The 14,758-nt window shown below is 34.3% G+C and overlaps 1 protein-coding gene across 8 annotated transcripts in view; it reads left to right on the top strand.

The window, feature by feature from the left end:
* Window positions 1-14,758, top strand: part of LOC136827939 (TOX high mobility group box family member 2-like) — a 1,122,506-nt gene that overhangs the window by 71,398 nt on the left and 1,036,350 nt on the right. For 4 of the 8 annotated variants that reach the window (XM_067085478.1, XM_067085475.1, XM_067085467.1 and 1 more), the window contains exon 2: window positions 8,567-8,598. The gene's annotated coding sequence lies outside the window, so the exon portion shown is untranslated. Of the gene's footprint in view, window positions 1-8,565; window positions 8,599-14,758 lie in introns of those variants that run through there. The other 4 variants (XM_067085480.1, XM_067085476.1, XM_067085468.1 and 1 more) reach the window with 1 other exon arrangement.

Raw genomic sequence — 14,758 nt, 5'->3', positions numbered from 1 at the left:
TAGACTGTCTCCATTACCGTTCTACACCAGTCAGGTGCGCCACCTTTTTCTCTGTCTCTGCCCTTAAATTTACAGTCCCCTGCATGCAGTACCATTCACTATTTCTCAAACCCAGGGAGGCACCTATTTAGGCTTTCACTCCCACTCTTTTCTATTCTTGGAGCATCTTCGCTTATTGTCACATCTTTTCCTCCTGTCATATTCAGTGTTACCTACACAATCCGTGCACTCTCATTTTAATTCTTTCATCCATCCACAACACAAACACAATCACCCTTTGTCCTTTTCTTTCGCGAACGCTCGATCCCTTCTTCGCTAAGTGCCTATGCATTCAGCTTTCTCTCCTTTAACAAATCAACTATCATATACACATACTTACATTCAGAACTCCATTTCTCAAAATATTTGCACATTAAAGCTGGATGCATGCTTACTAATATTTCAGAATATCCTATATGTTTGTTGGGCGGAAAAAGAAGCAGATTATTTTGGCATTTTTTCCCCTGATATTTAAGTGCCCTTAAATATTCAGTAAAGCAGAGAATTTCAATATTTTCACAAAATTACTTTAACATAATAAATCATTTATTTTATTATATTACAAAGTAATGGGAGAGTTAAGTGAATCATTATTTTGTATTTGTTCATTTCTGTCGCTGACGTTGAAAATGCAGTCGTGAAATATTTATAGAATTATTGTTGAGTTATATTAAGTCTTTTTGATGCATACTGACATGCACCCTGACATTTTAAACAGTTTTGTACGTGTGTTTGGCCAATGGTGGCTGCATTAAGCTCAGGCTCTTTAAAGAGAGAGGGAGGTGAAACGTTCGTCTGTATATTGAAAACTAATTTTATCGGTGAAAAGGCAAGCAAAGACTAAAACTATTGCTGTTAGTATCATGTATAAAAAAGGATAGAATATAAATGTAGATTACTAAAGAAAAATGCGTAATTTATTACAACACCAACTCGTTTTGTTATCATTGTCCAGTCAACGTTTAATTTTTTCCGCTCTTTAATTTTATAATTAAAGTAATATCTTTTTGACTTTGATGTTACACTACAGCATTTTATCACAAAAATATTCCAGTTCAAAGACCACTCGTTACCTCTCGCAGGAATATGATTGCTTCATATTCTACCACCAAATATCATCATCTGTTCACCATATATATGAAGTATTAACCAGTATATGATTTATCCGAGTCCTTCTAAAGAGGTCTGTTGAATGCTTAAACTAGGGCATTTTCCCCATGCGTAATTTCCGGCTAGGGACCACACACACACATATAGATGTGTGTATATGTGTGTGTGTGTGTGTGCATGTGTATATATATATATATATATATATATATATATATATATATATATATATATATATATATATATATATGTGTGTGTGTGTATATGTATATATATATATATATAATATATATATATATATATATATATATATATATATATATATATATATATATATATATATATATATATATATATATATATTAAAATGTCTATGGGGTGTGTTTGTACTAGCGCGTGTGTTAATTGTGCGTATGTGTTTTGTATACAGCAATAAATAGGATAGCAAGAAGACTGGAAATCATCTCTTTTGTTTGTTTGTACACCATACCAACCTTGGGATCCAATCCACCATCAGGGGTACCAAAATATATGGAAATATAATAAAATTCAAACTTTATACAATCACAAAAATTTATCTTACAACATTAATATACCATTGAAATATTTATACAATTCAAAAGTCGGTGTTTACTAGTAATAAACAAGGTAACCAGGAAAACTGGAAGAGAAGAGAGAAGCAATGTATTTACTTTGATGAACGCTGTACACTTTCTGGAAATACTTGAATATAACTGCACGTAAAGTAAAGCTTTAATGATATGCAAGCTTATGTTTTACTGAGATCCTCTACAAGGTAGTGTAAATACTACTGTAACTGATAGTATAAATACGATTAGTTAGAGAAGTATTTAAAATGGTTTACTTTACTAAGAATTAAAAAAGAGAAGTATGACCAGGCGTACTGTTAGGAGAGACGGGAGAAAATTGCACAGGATTTGAAAAGACGTCTCACACACACTGTTCTAGCGAGTCAGAACGAGCTTTTATCAGTAATGTAACTAAATATTTTAATGATATATTAACTTTTTAAGGTTTGCTGTTATTAAGATTGTACAAACGCTGAATTTGATTATAGTGACACTTTTCTAAAAAAAAAAAAAAAAAGCTATGTGAATGGATTTCCAGAACGTAGGTAAGGTGAGCAGGTAAACAGAATAGATGATTTCCAGGCTTCATGCTATCCTGTTTATTGTTAAACTTCAGCTTACCACAAGTGAAAATCTTACATACCATATATATATATATATATATATATATATATATATATATATATATATATATATATATATATATATATATATATATTATATATATATAGGTAGATAGATAGATAGATATAATGTATAAACATTTAAAAATATATAATATATATGTATGTGTGTGCATGCGCGTGCGATTGTTTGTATGCACCTATATTCCTTTTCCCTGTAGAGCAAATGGCCACAGAGGATGTTACCCATCCAATTTTTTTTTCTAGTACCTGAGATTTTGATTAGGTAAGAAAACAGTTGACAAAAGGGTGATGCAGGAAGAGCAGTTTGGATTAGACAGTGTGGATCAGTTATATGAAAAGTTTGAAAGAAGGAAAACGACTCGTGTAGCCTAAGATAGAATCGATAGACTTTAGTGTGGGAGGTCTTGATGATACATTATATAAAATATCAACGATTTAGAGCAATTGGAAGTTTTTATAATGGAAGCATACCGTGTATGTAGACAGGAGAGTGACTTCTTTTTTTAACGTGCTTTTTTCCCATTTGTATGGGGTAAGCACGATGCCTTCTTTTGAAGGACTTTGATTTGGCTTTGGGGTAGACTTTGTAGTCTCGATCGGCTGCCCTGCCAAACAGGAGAGTGACTGCTGTAGTGTACAGTAAAAGTGGTTCTGTGATAGTGGCAATCAGATATCATCAAGGATGGAGTGATGCAAGAATTCAGATAAAGCGCAACAGACATAGGTGCAATGTTATAAGATCAGAAAATGGTTTGTAAAAGGTGTAAATGTTTGCAGATGATACAGTCTCGATCAGGAACAGTAACCAGAAACTGCAAAAACCAGTGAAATAGTTGGAAAGTTTATGTGAATGGAGATAGTTGTTAGCTAATGTGGGCGAGAATAAGATTATGATGAGGTTGATTTATGTAGATACTTGGGAACAGAGTAGTGGATGATGGCAGAACATGAAGAAAAGATGAATCAAGGAATGTATCATGGTGTGTGCTAAAGATCAGGAAGGGGCTTAGAATGTCATACAGAAGAGTTAGCTCAGCAATTTCTTCATACACCAAAACTTTTGATTAGTTTTCTCAGGGGTCCTAATACCTTCTTTGTTTATCATATTCTCTAATTCGATTCTTCTCTCATCTTATCATCGTTCTTTAAATTTATTCACAATTACTCTAATGAAGTATCTACTTCCCTTCTTTCACCATCCATAAGAACACTCTTTGTGTCATAACCATGGTTGTGGTTTCAGATTTATTTTTACCCTTAACCATGGATCAAGAATTGTGATACAGGGACAACAAAATCGCAAGTCCTTAGTGGACATTCACTATCGCCTTTAAACCAGTATAGTCTTATGATCCCATTTCAACCAGTAGCTCACTAAATGGAAACTCACTTCTCACCAAGAGGCCGGGCTACGAGTTCATAAAGCAGCCTGTTCCCAAAATCGCATGGTCTGTTTAGTAACACTGGCCATGGGAGAATGCCTCTCATCATAGAAAACAAAACAGAACAAAAAAAAAAAAATCAGGTAAAGCAAACCCGAATGGTCTTCAGTTTGTTTTCTTATGTTGTGAAAAAAGCACGTCTCTTCGTCATATTCTCCTCAGCCTCAGCCTTGTAAACTTGGAAACGTTAAAAATACCATTGAAAGAGTCTCCCCGTTTGACAAACGCTCTTATTGACAAACGTCTTATTGATTTCCTTTTGAAACTACATAACGTTTCATCAGTCTCATTGTGTCCTAGTAGAATGTGGACGGTCGCTGTGCCATTTATTCTGTCCAGAACACTCCCCATTTTCCGGAATCTATCCAGGAGATGCTTAACCGTCAGTTATCTTAGTCATCAGGAAACTTGCTTTACTAGCAAGATGACCTTGATTTCATTCCTAGACGAGGATGAAATATATATGTATATATATAGTGTATATATATTATTTATTTATGTAATGTGTGTGCGTTTACACCTTTCTTTTTCATCAAGCACCAGGCATAAACCTGTCAAATGGGTCAAACATTATTGACAAGATAACCACAAAGTATATTCTAAAATAAATGACCTAGTCAGGCCAACCTCCAAACAACCCTAATGCATTCCATGTACGCCCTAGAGTGAAATCAATGACCTCTATTTGTCACATGATCAGTAAGAGGGTCGATGTCTATAATCTCCGCTAACCCCGAAATATTCTTACATTCATAAAGTTATATTCCTCTGACTTTCCTGTCCTGATTTCCCATCTTTTACAATTTAACATCAATCAAAATATATGATTCACGTGATTATATTTTCCATAGGCCATTATTTTCATGCAAACTGGTGATATAAGAGAAAAAAATATTTATAATGGGATGTCTTGATAAATTTGTTTGGATACTCTGGTTGATGAAGAAAGAACGTAAAATTTACTGAAAACACAGACGCACATATAATCCCTCACACATATATTAAGCATGTTGAGGCGTGCGATGTGAAATCTTTAACAACATCATATGTTTAGCAAAGAGCAGTAGAAAGCAAATTTGTGACGTAGATCATTTCGGCGTTACGTTTCGTCGCCAATTTCAAAGATGCTTTTATGATATGATCCTAGTTTACTGTCCAGTGGTATGTAGTAATAGACCTGTCTGTCCGATAAGGTTCAGGTACAGCAGTTTTGACATCTCTTAAGATGAAGACCTCAGACATTGAATATAATGTGTAGGAATTGGGGATGCAGTGTATGTAATGGATTCAAGGGTCAAGGCGGAGTTCTTAGTGAAAAGTCTAAGGTCAAATGAGAATCTAATCTTGACGATATCTTGCGATCTATTCGAGATAGAAACTTCCACTTTGGGTACATACTTCACTAATGAAGACGAAGTGCAGAGGGAGGCGAGGGTCAAGGTCATGCTTAGAGGTCCAAAGTTAAAACAGGTATTTCACCTTGGCCATCACTTTTCTGATACACGAGATAGTGATTTCACATTTGGCATGCACACTCCACTAATGAAGCTGTGTGTAGAGTGATGTCAGTGTCGCGCTGTAAAAGGTCAAAGGTCACAGTTAGGAACTTGCCACCGCAATAAGCATTATGTTTAACAAACACATCTTGTTTGGGAAGATTTGCAACTAACAGGTTGTTGGTATTTATGTTTAATAATCATAGTAGATTTTCCCTGATCTAAGAGAGCTTTAATAACCTAATTCCAGCCGTTCGAAATCAAAAGCATTACCGTTGAGGAGAGTAAGACTCCGAAAAATATGGAGCCGTTAACGTTATACCGGGGACTTTTTGAATTTTAAGTATTAAACCTAAAAAAGCAGTGAATTATGTGCATTTACTGCATATTAAAGGGGTAGTTTGACAGATGTGGTCAATATCAAATACTCACTTTTATCATATTGTGTGTAACCTCTTGTTTACTTCTGAAATGATACTTCGTGTTTTCTCAGTTATAGATATTAGTGCGCAGTCTTCAACATTCACTCTCACTCTGTTAATCATGATCTGAATCATTTAATTTTCAGATACTGATTTTAAGTTAATTATTTTCATTACAATAATGCGCAAGTATCACTCATATGCGGCTATCGTTCAACCCAGCGGGGAAAAAAAGAGAACCTTTTCATTGTATTTCCCATTTACTTTTTGAGAGGATTTTATAGGTCTGAAATTGTTTTTTTAGCCAAAAAACAAAACGCGACTGAGCTGAGAATACTTCTCACTCTGTCGTGGCATAAAGGGTAAGTTCTGGACGCAGTCTTCCTCTCGGCTTTGGTTTGAACCCCGCCGGGGAAAACGAGAAATTCTTTTCATTTCCTTTAGGAACGTTTAAAGGACTTCTGAGGGATTGTACCTAAAAACAACAGGAAATCGATAAGCTAAGAGATTTTCGTATGACAGTTGTAATTCCTTAGTTTTGGGGAAACTAATGACTTGAGGAAACGACTTAATAATATGTATATATATACAGTATATATACTGTATATATATATATATATATATATATATATATATATATATATATATATATATATATATATATATATATATATATATATATACACAGTGTGTGTATATATATGTATACACCTGTATATATGTATATATAAAAATATATATACATATATTCATATATACAGGTATATATATATAATATATATATATATATATATATATACACTATATATATATATATATATATATATATATATATATATATATATATATATATATATATATATATATACACATACACATGAGACGTATACAACAACCGCCACACATTTTCTGCAGTGAACCGTAAAGCTTATACATGTAGCTGGAACTCGGAGGAAAGATACCAATCTCATCGATCGCCATAAGAAGAGGAGGAAGATTCGAAAGAGACGGGATTTGATTATCTCACTGAGTAATAAGCAGTTTGCATCTCCTTATTCTAACACGATGATGGAAGACAACCGAGATAAGGATCTAGATTACGTTGTCCGAATAATGCGAAAAAGTTGTCGGACGCGGCTTTGGCATCAGGCTGATTTGGTTTTCTTCTTCTTCTTCTTCTTCTTCTTCTTCTTCTTCTTCTTCTTCTTCTTCTTCTATGGCTTTTTCTGGGACTGAATTATTGAATAAATTAAGTGTCCTACAACCGATGTATAGATGACTTGCATACATATATGTGAATGTAGACTCGCCCTTATATGTTTTTGAAGAGAATCAAATGAAATTCGCGCTCTTGAAAAGAGTCTATAGATACAGCAGAAATGTTCCCAAACGAGATATCACATGGATATGGAGATCTGAATCTCCAAAAGGAACTTTGATGTTGGTTATGAATCAACTAAAACAGGAGTATTTTCTGTGCGGTATTTAGACAAAAAAAGATCATTATTTTATCACACGAGTATAGATAATTTAATTTTTGTGTGCTTGGCATAATTTTTTTTAGTAAATGTCCATATTTCGTGCCTATTTTGATTTCATAACTGTCTGTGATTAAGCATTGACATAGAATTTACTAATAACTATTCTCTTCACAGAGGGACACATTGAACGAAGATATGAAAGAAAAGCTAAAGTCATGAGACAGAAAAGCGCATGAATAAGATGTGATAAAGGCAAAGCTCTTTTCATTCTTAGTTTATACATGAAACGTGTAATCGATCTGTTATCATTCAGTCACGTTTCTTAACAGATTTTTACATAAATGTATTTTATATATCAGTGGACAGAAATGATGCAAAATAAAACATAAAATGAGAAGAATGGAATGTTGAGTTCTAGTTCTGCACTTTCCTCAACCCGGTAGCGACGCATCTGGAACATCTATAAATATACCAAGAAACGGAGCTTCTGTTGTTCTTTTGACTGAAAGAATTTGAAGATGTAAACAGTTATCAGTACCACCATGTTTCGTAAGATAAATCCTTGTGTTTTACTCTGATGCTATATTATTCCCTGTACCTCTTCTTACTTCTTCCTAATGAACACCATATTCTTTGGAAGCTTGTATTTCAAGTCAGTGGCCCCTGTGGCTTGTTCCATATGAGTAGGTTTCATCTTATGAAATAATAATAATAATAATAATAATAATAATAATAATAATAATAATAATAATAATAATAATAATAAATAGTTTCCTTGTGCACATGATGCGAAGTTTGTTAGGGGTCTGCGTCTCGCGTGTCTAGTTTGTTTTGACACAGAAAATGTTTTCAATATGTCAGGTTTAGCATGGACCCTTTGTGCCAAATGTCTAATATTTCGAGTACTTACATTTAGATTTTTAACTTTCCACATTAGTTTAATAAAATACGTAAAAGCAAAGCTGGATCCCCTTTCGTTTTTTAGATTTCCATCCTGTTATCCAACTTTTCAGAGTCTGAAAGTGTAATTTAGAAATTATCCATCTGTATCTAAATGAAAAAGAGGAGTGTTTGTAAAGTATTAATTAATAATTGTAATTTTGAGAAAAAAGAATTGTTTTATAATCAAAGTAGTATTTAGTATTAAAAATTTTCATCAAAATAAAGTTTTTAAAAAGACCTGTTAATATTTTAATTTTTGTAAAAGAGACGGCATCGTTATCATAATCAAAATATCATTTTGTTATTATTTTTGTTTCATATTCTACCTTATGTAACAGAAGATGAGTTAAATCCTGTGCATCTTATAATGTTCATGCTCTCTTTTTTTTTTTTATTTCAGTTGGCGTTGAGGAGGGAGACTCTTCAACACAGGTAGGTAAGTAAGGACTTTTTATGTTTAGTTTTAAAACGATCCTTCGATTTTTTCTTATTATTTTGGCTTTTCTCTTAGGTCTTGTGGATGGAAGTCGAATTTTCTTCTTATCCTTCTCCTTCTCACCTTAAACTCTATCGGGGGTAGCTATTTTCAGTGAGCCTTTTCCAGGTGTTTCTAACACTCTTTGAACGGTTTATTCCATAGTTTGTTTTGGCAGATGTTTTACGGATGAATGCCCTTCCTGACTCCAGCCCTCGCTGCTTATCCTGGCTCGAAAAATAAAAACCATCTTTATCATTCTGCTTCATGTCCAGGAATTGCTCATGTGTCAAACGTTAGTTTTAGAAATATTAGTTTTTGTACGATAGCTTTCGCTGCCTTGCAGAGCTTTTCAAAAATGAATTTTTTTTTCGTTATTGTATGGCATTTCGTGATGAAATTTCCCCCTTTCCAGAATTAAAGCTTACTTGGTGTTGTTCTTTCTTCATTGCTAGTTGGATCTTTCTTTGCTATTTTTTAGTGTGTGATGAAACTGTTTGTTTTATACCTACAAGCTGAAGAAAAGAAGAGACTGTTTATGCGTCAATTAAATGCTTTTGACGTAAAATTGAGGACAGCCTCGGAGGTTGGAAGCTACTCGTCTCATTGCTTTTTGTGAACCGTTTTGATTCCTTGTGTAATTTGCACGACTTCCAGTGTTCTGCTGGGCGTTTCTGTAAAGTGTAAGAAAAAGATAACTTAGTTTCTATGTCACTGTAGGTGTCTTTCGAGGAGATGCAGTAGCGTAACCAGCATATCGGGTTTTAAGGAATTCGTAATTCCTTACAGAACATGGAAAATCATATACAGGGTTGGTGGTGCTGTTTCTTAGTGTAAGGGATGATAACAGAGAAGGTGAGTGTTCAAATAGACCTTTCATATGGGTCGCAGAGAGTAATTCCTCCAGCAAGTAGTTTTATGTAATGCCTTCAGTTCTCCCTAAACACCTTGCTGTATGAAATCCTGTAGTGTATTGCTGACCCTAAGCATTATCAAAGATCTGAAATCTAATTTACTTCTTTCATACAGTCCTAATACCCCTTGTTGTGTACAAACTGCCAGACCCTGTTTAGCCATGGTAATGAGTGAATGTGCTATTTATGTAATCAGTGGCTACTAATTAATATTCTGGATGTATACTTTACCCTCTGAGCCATAATCCGAACTGCTTGTAATCGCCAAGGTTCACTTAAGCTCCCAACAGTAGCCAGTAATTAACATGGATAGAATCTTTGTTTTTGCATGGCCTTCTACTCAGAGAAATGGAATAAGTTTCAGCACATTGATCAGTAGCACCTAAGAAAACAACCAGCGGATTAAATTAGTGGAAAAATGTAAAGACTATACACATACCCGCACACACATATACATACACACACACACACACACACATATATATATATATATATATATATATATATATATATATATATATATATATATATATATAGATATATATATATATATATATATATATATATATATATATATATATATGTATATATATATATATATATATATATTATATTATATATATATATATATATATATATATATATATATATATTATATTCAGTGCATGTTGATTATTGGATTTATATTGAAAAAACGTAAGTGAAAACAAACGGGCTTAATAGCCTTGCAATATGATTAGAACTTAGCGTTAAAAATGGTGTGGAACTTTTTTTACGGTTCTACCCATATGTAAATTATCCTTGAAAGTTTGAGGGATTTGTTGAAGGGAAATGGAATACTGAGAGAGCAGGCGATCGTCAAACAAATATGAATGACAATATTATTTTGTTTGCTGTATTCAAAGGAATCATGAATATGCTTCAAAATTCAACCTGTTGGCAAGATAAATTTGGTGCAAATTTGTCTCACCTTGGACACCATCTCGCTCATTATAATGTACGAGCTTGTTAGTGCGAGCTACGCGCGCTGGAATCCGGCGCTGCTGTCTCCCCTATCCTCCTGATCCCCTACCTACCCCGCTCCCACCAGGGGCGGACAAACAGGTTTGCAGGAGGAGCGTGGATGTCTCCCCTACCCCGCCCCACCCGCGGCGGACAAACCTGTTTTCAGGGGGAGGGTGGCTGTGTCATGTCTTCCCTACTGTCAATGAGGGGAGGACAAACAAGACCCACTCGGATTTCATTATAATGGATTGGGATTTTTGAGGAATTCGGTGCTTTTTATCTTCTTTTTGGTATTTCTATCACATATTAAGATAATAAATGATTGCCTGGCTGAGTTTGCTCTCAATGTGTGAAAGGTCAAGATCACAATCGTGTATGTGTAAGCAGAACTCTAGGGAATCGCTTGACCTACATCTTGCAAATATTTCAGAATAGGAGATATTGTGTTATTATACTGATTCTCATTGCATAAAATAAAAATAAGGCTCCGAGTCAAGATTCTTATTTTCTTGGATGATGCTTTACGTTGTTAAATTCTTTATCATAAGAAATGAGGAGAGATCAGAAAAGGACTTTGTTAAAATAAAAGACAACAGGAAATGAATGTGGCTTTGTGTAGGGTGTTCTGCACTAAACTCTCTTGTTCATTCGCCGAAGGGTAGTAAGGGTAAAATTAATTAGTATAATGAATCTTTGCTTTTTTCCCTCCTAATCAGAAGTAGAGATTATGAACCGCATGTGTATTATAGTTGTTGTATGATTTTATTTTGAGTAGACCATGTTTCTAAATACTGAGGCATCCAAATTATGTTGTTATCGTATTTAAGGGCAGGCCTCTCTTCCTTCAAAGCCTCATTTCTAACAAAATTTAAGAAAGAAAAGCTTAGGGTCGTGTTGATCATATAATAAACATGACTTCCAAGGTTGATTAAGATTTCTTGGCTCTGCAGTTCATATTTAGAAAAAAAAAAGCAGCATTATTTGTGTTTTAAGATAAAGTATATCCATGGTTGTACGTTTGTACGAATGCATATGTGTGCAGGCACTGTGCGCACGTTTGGATTGATGTCGAATCGTCAAGGACATCGTCCTTATATATGATTTCATTACCTAGATTTCAATCTCTCGTATTTCTTTTTATTCATTTATTTTTATCTTCTGTCCGTAGTAGAATAAAAGGCGCCTCTCGTTTTTCTCTCTCACAAACTCACCCTCTCTGATAATCCAATTAGAATCTCTTAAGGTTCCCGATCGGACTTTTATGGACCTATGAAGGCATGCACCGAAAAAAGTTAATTGGTTCTTTTTCATTATCTATATCCCTGCTTCTGCCATGTTTATAGCTCGGCAAAACTGGTTCCTATAAAGATAGATAGATATACAGAGAGACATATAGATAGGGAGATAGATAGATAGGTACTTCTGGAGATAGGTAGGTATGTAGACAGAGAGAGAGAGAGAGAGAGAGAGAGAGAGAGAGAGAGAGAGAGAGAGAGAGAGAGAAGTTTTTCCTCAAAGTAGTTTGCAACCCCCCTGATCACTTTGTGATCTCCCCTTACGAGTGACTTTTTGACTTTTCAGCACAGGAAGCTGGGGAACTGCAGAAGGTATAGGAATGAAGGCTAGATTTGGAAAAAAAAATTAATCAATTAAAAAAGTAAGCTTGGTTGAACGATGACTGACCTAATCAGGGCACAAAGCTGAGAGGTGGAGGTGTACTTAATATGTAGGAAACGTAAAGGGAATGGCTCTAAGATTAATTGCAAGTGAAATATTTTAAAACAGTATTTTTTTTATAAAAATTTTTTTTTTACTGCAAAACAAAACAATTTATTTATTCATCCACTTCTTTCTGCGGGACCTTACTTGAAAGAGAAGACATTTATACTTTCTTCTGTACTGGGTCGTGGTCGTCAGTGCACCTCATGCGGTTCACTGTTGGCATTACTTAAGGTTCCTTCGGTCCCTAGCTGCAACCCCTTTCATTCCGTTTGCTGTACCTCTTTTCATATTCTCTCTCTTACAACTTACTTTTCACCCTCTCCTAACAGTTGATTCATAGTGCAACTGAGAGGTTTTCCTCCCGTTAAACCTTTCAAACTTTTTTACTGTCAATTTCAGTTTCAGCGCTGAATGACTTCATAGGTCCCAGCGCTTGGCCTATGGCCTAAATTCTGTATTCTATTCTATTCTATTCTATTCTATTCTATTCTATTCTATTCTATTCTTTTGGCACCGGTGAACTGACAAGGGCAGGTTTGCTGGTTCAAATTTCTCTTAGAATGCTACTATTAGTCCCAGACAATTAAACTTTGTTATCTGGGGCCAAGAAGAGACTAAACCTTGAAATACAACCTCCTCTCTTGAATACATGTGAGCTATAAATACCAAAGGACATTTCTTCCCGGAACCACCATGTGTAGAAGTAGAAAAATGTGTGGAAAAAAGTATGCTGTATAACATATAGTTACCGAATAGATAAATTGCGGATGCAGTGGTGAGCCAGAGGGATTGAAGGTACATCTGGTAATTACATTTTTGAAGCGGAAGTGGGGACAAAAGATCATTTCAGAATGAAGCAGATGTTAATGTAATTAAAAGAAATATTGTTGACAAGAAAGAAATCAGAGGGAAGGAGAAAGTGGATAACAACTTTACTAGGATTATATACAGTGGCTGATAAGTTTGAAAGTTCCAAGATCATTTCAGTAGATGGGGATAGGTGAATAAGGAGAAGTGAGAAAACAGTTGGAAAAGAAGGAAGAACCTTGTAATGGTATAAAAACAAACAATGGGTTAGTTATGGAAAGGTGAGGCATAAAGATGAGAGCCATTGAACGAATCTACGCAAGAACTTTGAGGGGACGAATTGTATTGGAGGAATGAACATGATTAGCAATGGTGAATCACCAGATGGATCTCTGAATTAAAGGTTCAAGTGAAGTGAGTATTAAAAGTGGGGTTGTTAATAGAAGATGACAGGAGACAGGTTGCGCTGATTGTTACAAGTTGAGGATGCAAGAAGATTAACAGAAAATTTCAGGAACAGAAGGTTTCTTGAGGTGTTGAAATACTGAGCTATTGAATGTAAGAGTGTAACTGAATGGTAGACCAAGGAAGTGTAAGAATTATTACTTTTATAACGAGGTGCAGGGAAGAAGGTTGAGGGAGAAAATTAAACAGACAACAAAAATCTTATTAAGTATAAACCCGGAAAGGGGGTCTGTAGTGGATTAACCATTTATTTTGAAAGTCATGTGAGAATTTTGAGAATAAAGTAAGAAATTATATGCTTATGTATATGTATATATATATATATATATATATATTATATATATATATATATATATATATATATATATATATATATATATATATATATATATATATAGTATATATATATATATATATATATATATATATATATATATATATATGTATATACATACATACATTCATATTTTGCAGGTGTTGTAGTGGCTTGGAGGAAAATATATTAATATGTTAATGTTGAGTGCGTTCTAGATATTTGATAATAATTCATGAAGAGCTGTTAGATGATTTGGCCTGAAAAGTTGAATTTGTTAAGGGAAATATAAATAGGGCGGTAGGTATAAAAGATGGAATCAGACAACTCCTCTTGGAGTTATCCTTTTTACGGCGTTCTGCTCTTCCAGAAAGTTGTGTCTTACTGATCTTCGCCTTTCAAAATTCAAAATTCAGCGGAACCACACAGCCAAGGAACTGAAGTAGAAAAACATCTTTTAGGGACACTATTGTACAAAGTGAATCTATAATCCAGTGACTTGCAATCTATGGCACTCGCATTTTCTTAACAAGAAGTTTTTTAATTGTATATAGAGACTCTTAGTAAGTATTGCTTCTGTAATACTATTACATCTTGCAATTACAACATGTCAGTAAGTACAACAATAGAAACCAACAGGAACAAGAACGTGAAGAAAATATCTGTGGATATGGGAGTTGGTTAAACATCTGAGAAGAAAATATTATCAGACCCCTTTCTAAGAGAGAGAGAGAGAGAGAGAGAGAGAGAGAGAGAGAGAGAGAGAGAGAGAGAGAGAGAGATGCATACCCGTACAGCTACACTAAAGTTGATTGACCTAGCATATTTAGTTAATTATAATTGAATTTTTAGTCCTCATTCCTGCAGAACACCCTTATTGACTTAGTGAAG

Source organism: Macrobrachium rosenbergii, chromosome 42, assembly GCF_040412425.1.
Source record: "Macrobrachium rosenbergii isolate ZJJX-2024 chromosome 42, ASM4041242v1, whole genome shotgun sequence".
In the NCBI taxonomy this organism is placed as follows: Eukaryota; Metazoa; Arthropoda; class Malacostraca; order Decapoda; family Palaemonidae; genus Macrobrachium; species Macrobrachium rosenbergii.
Note: the sequence above shows the minus strand (reverse complement) of the source record. Positions and strands in the feature narration are given on the sequence as shown.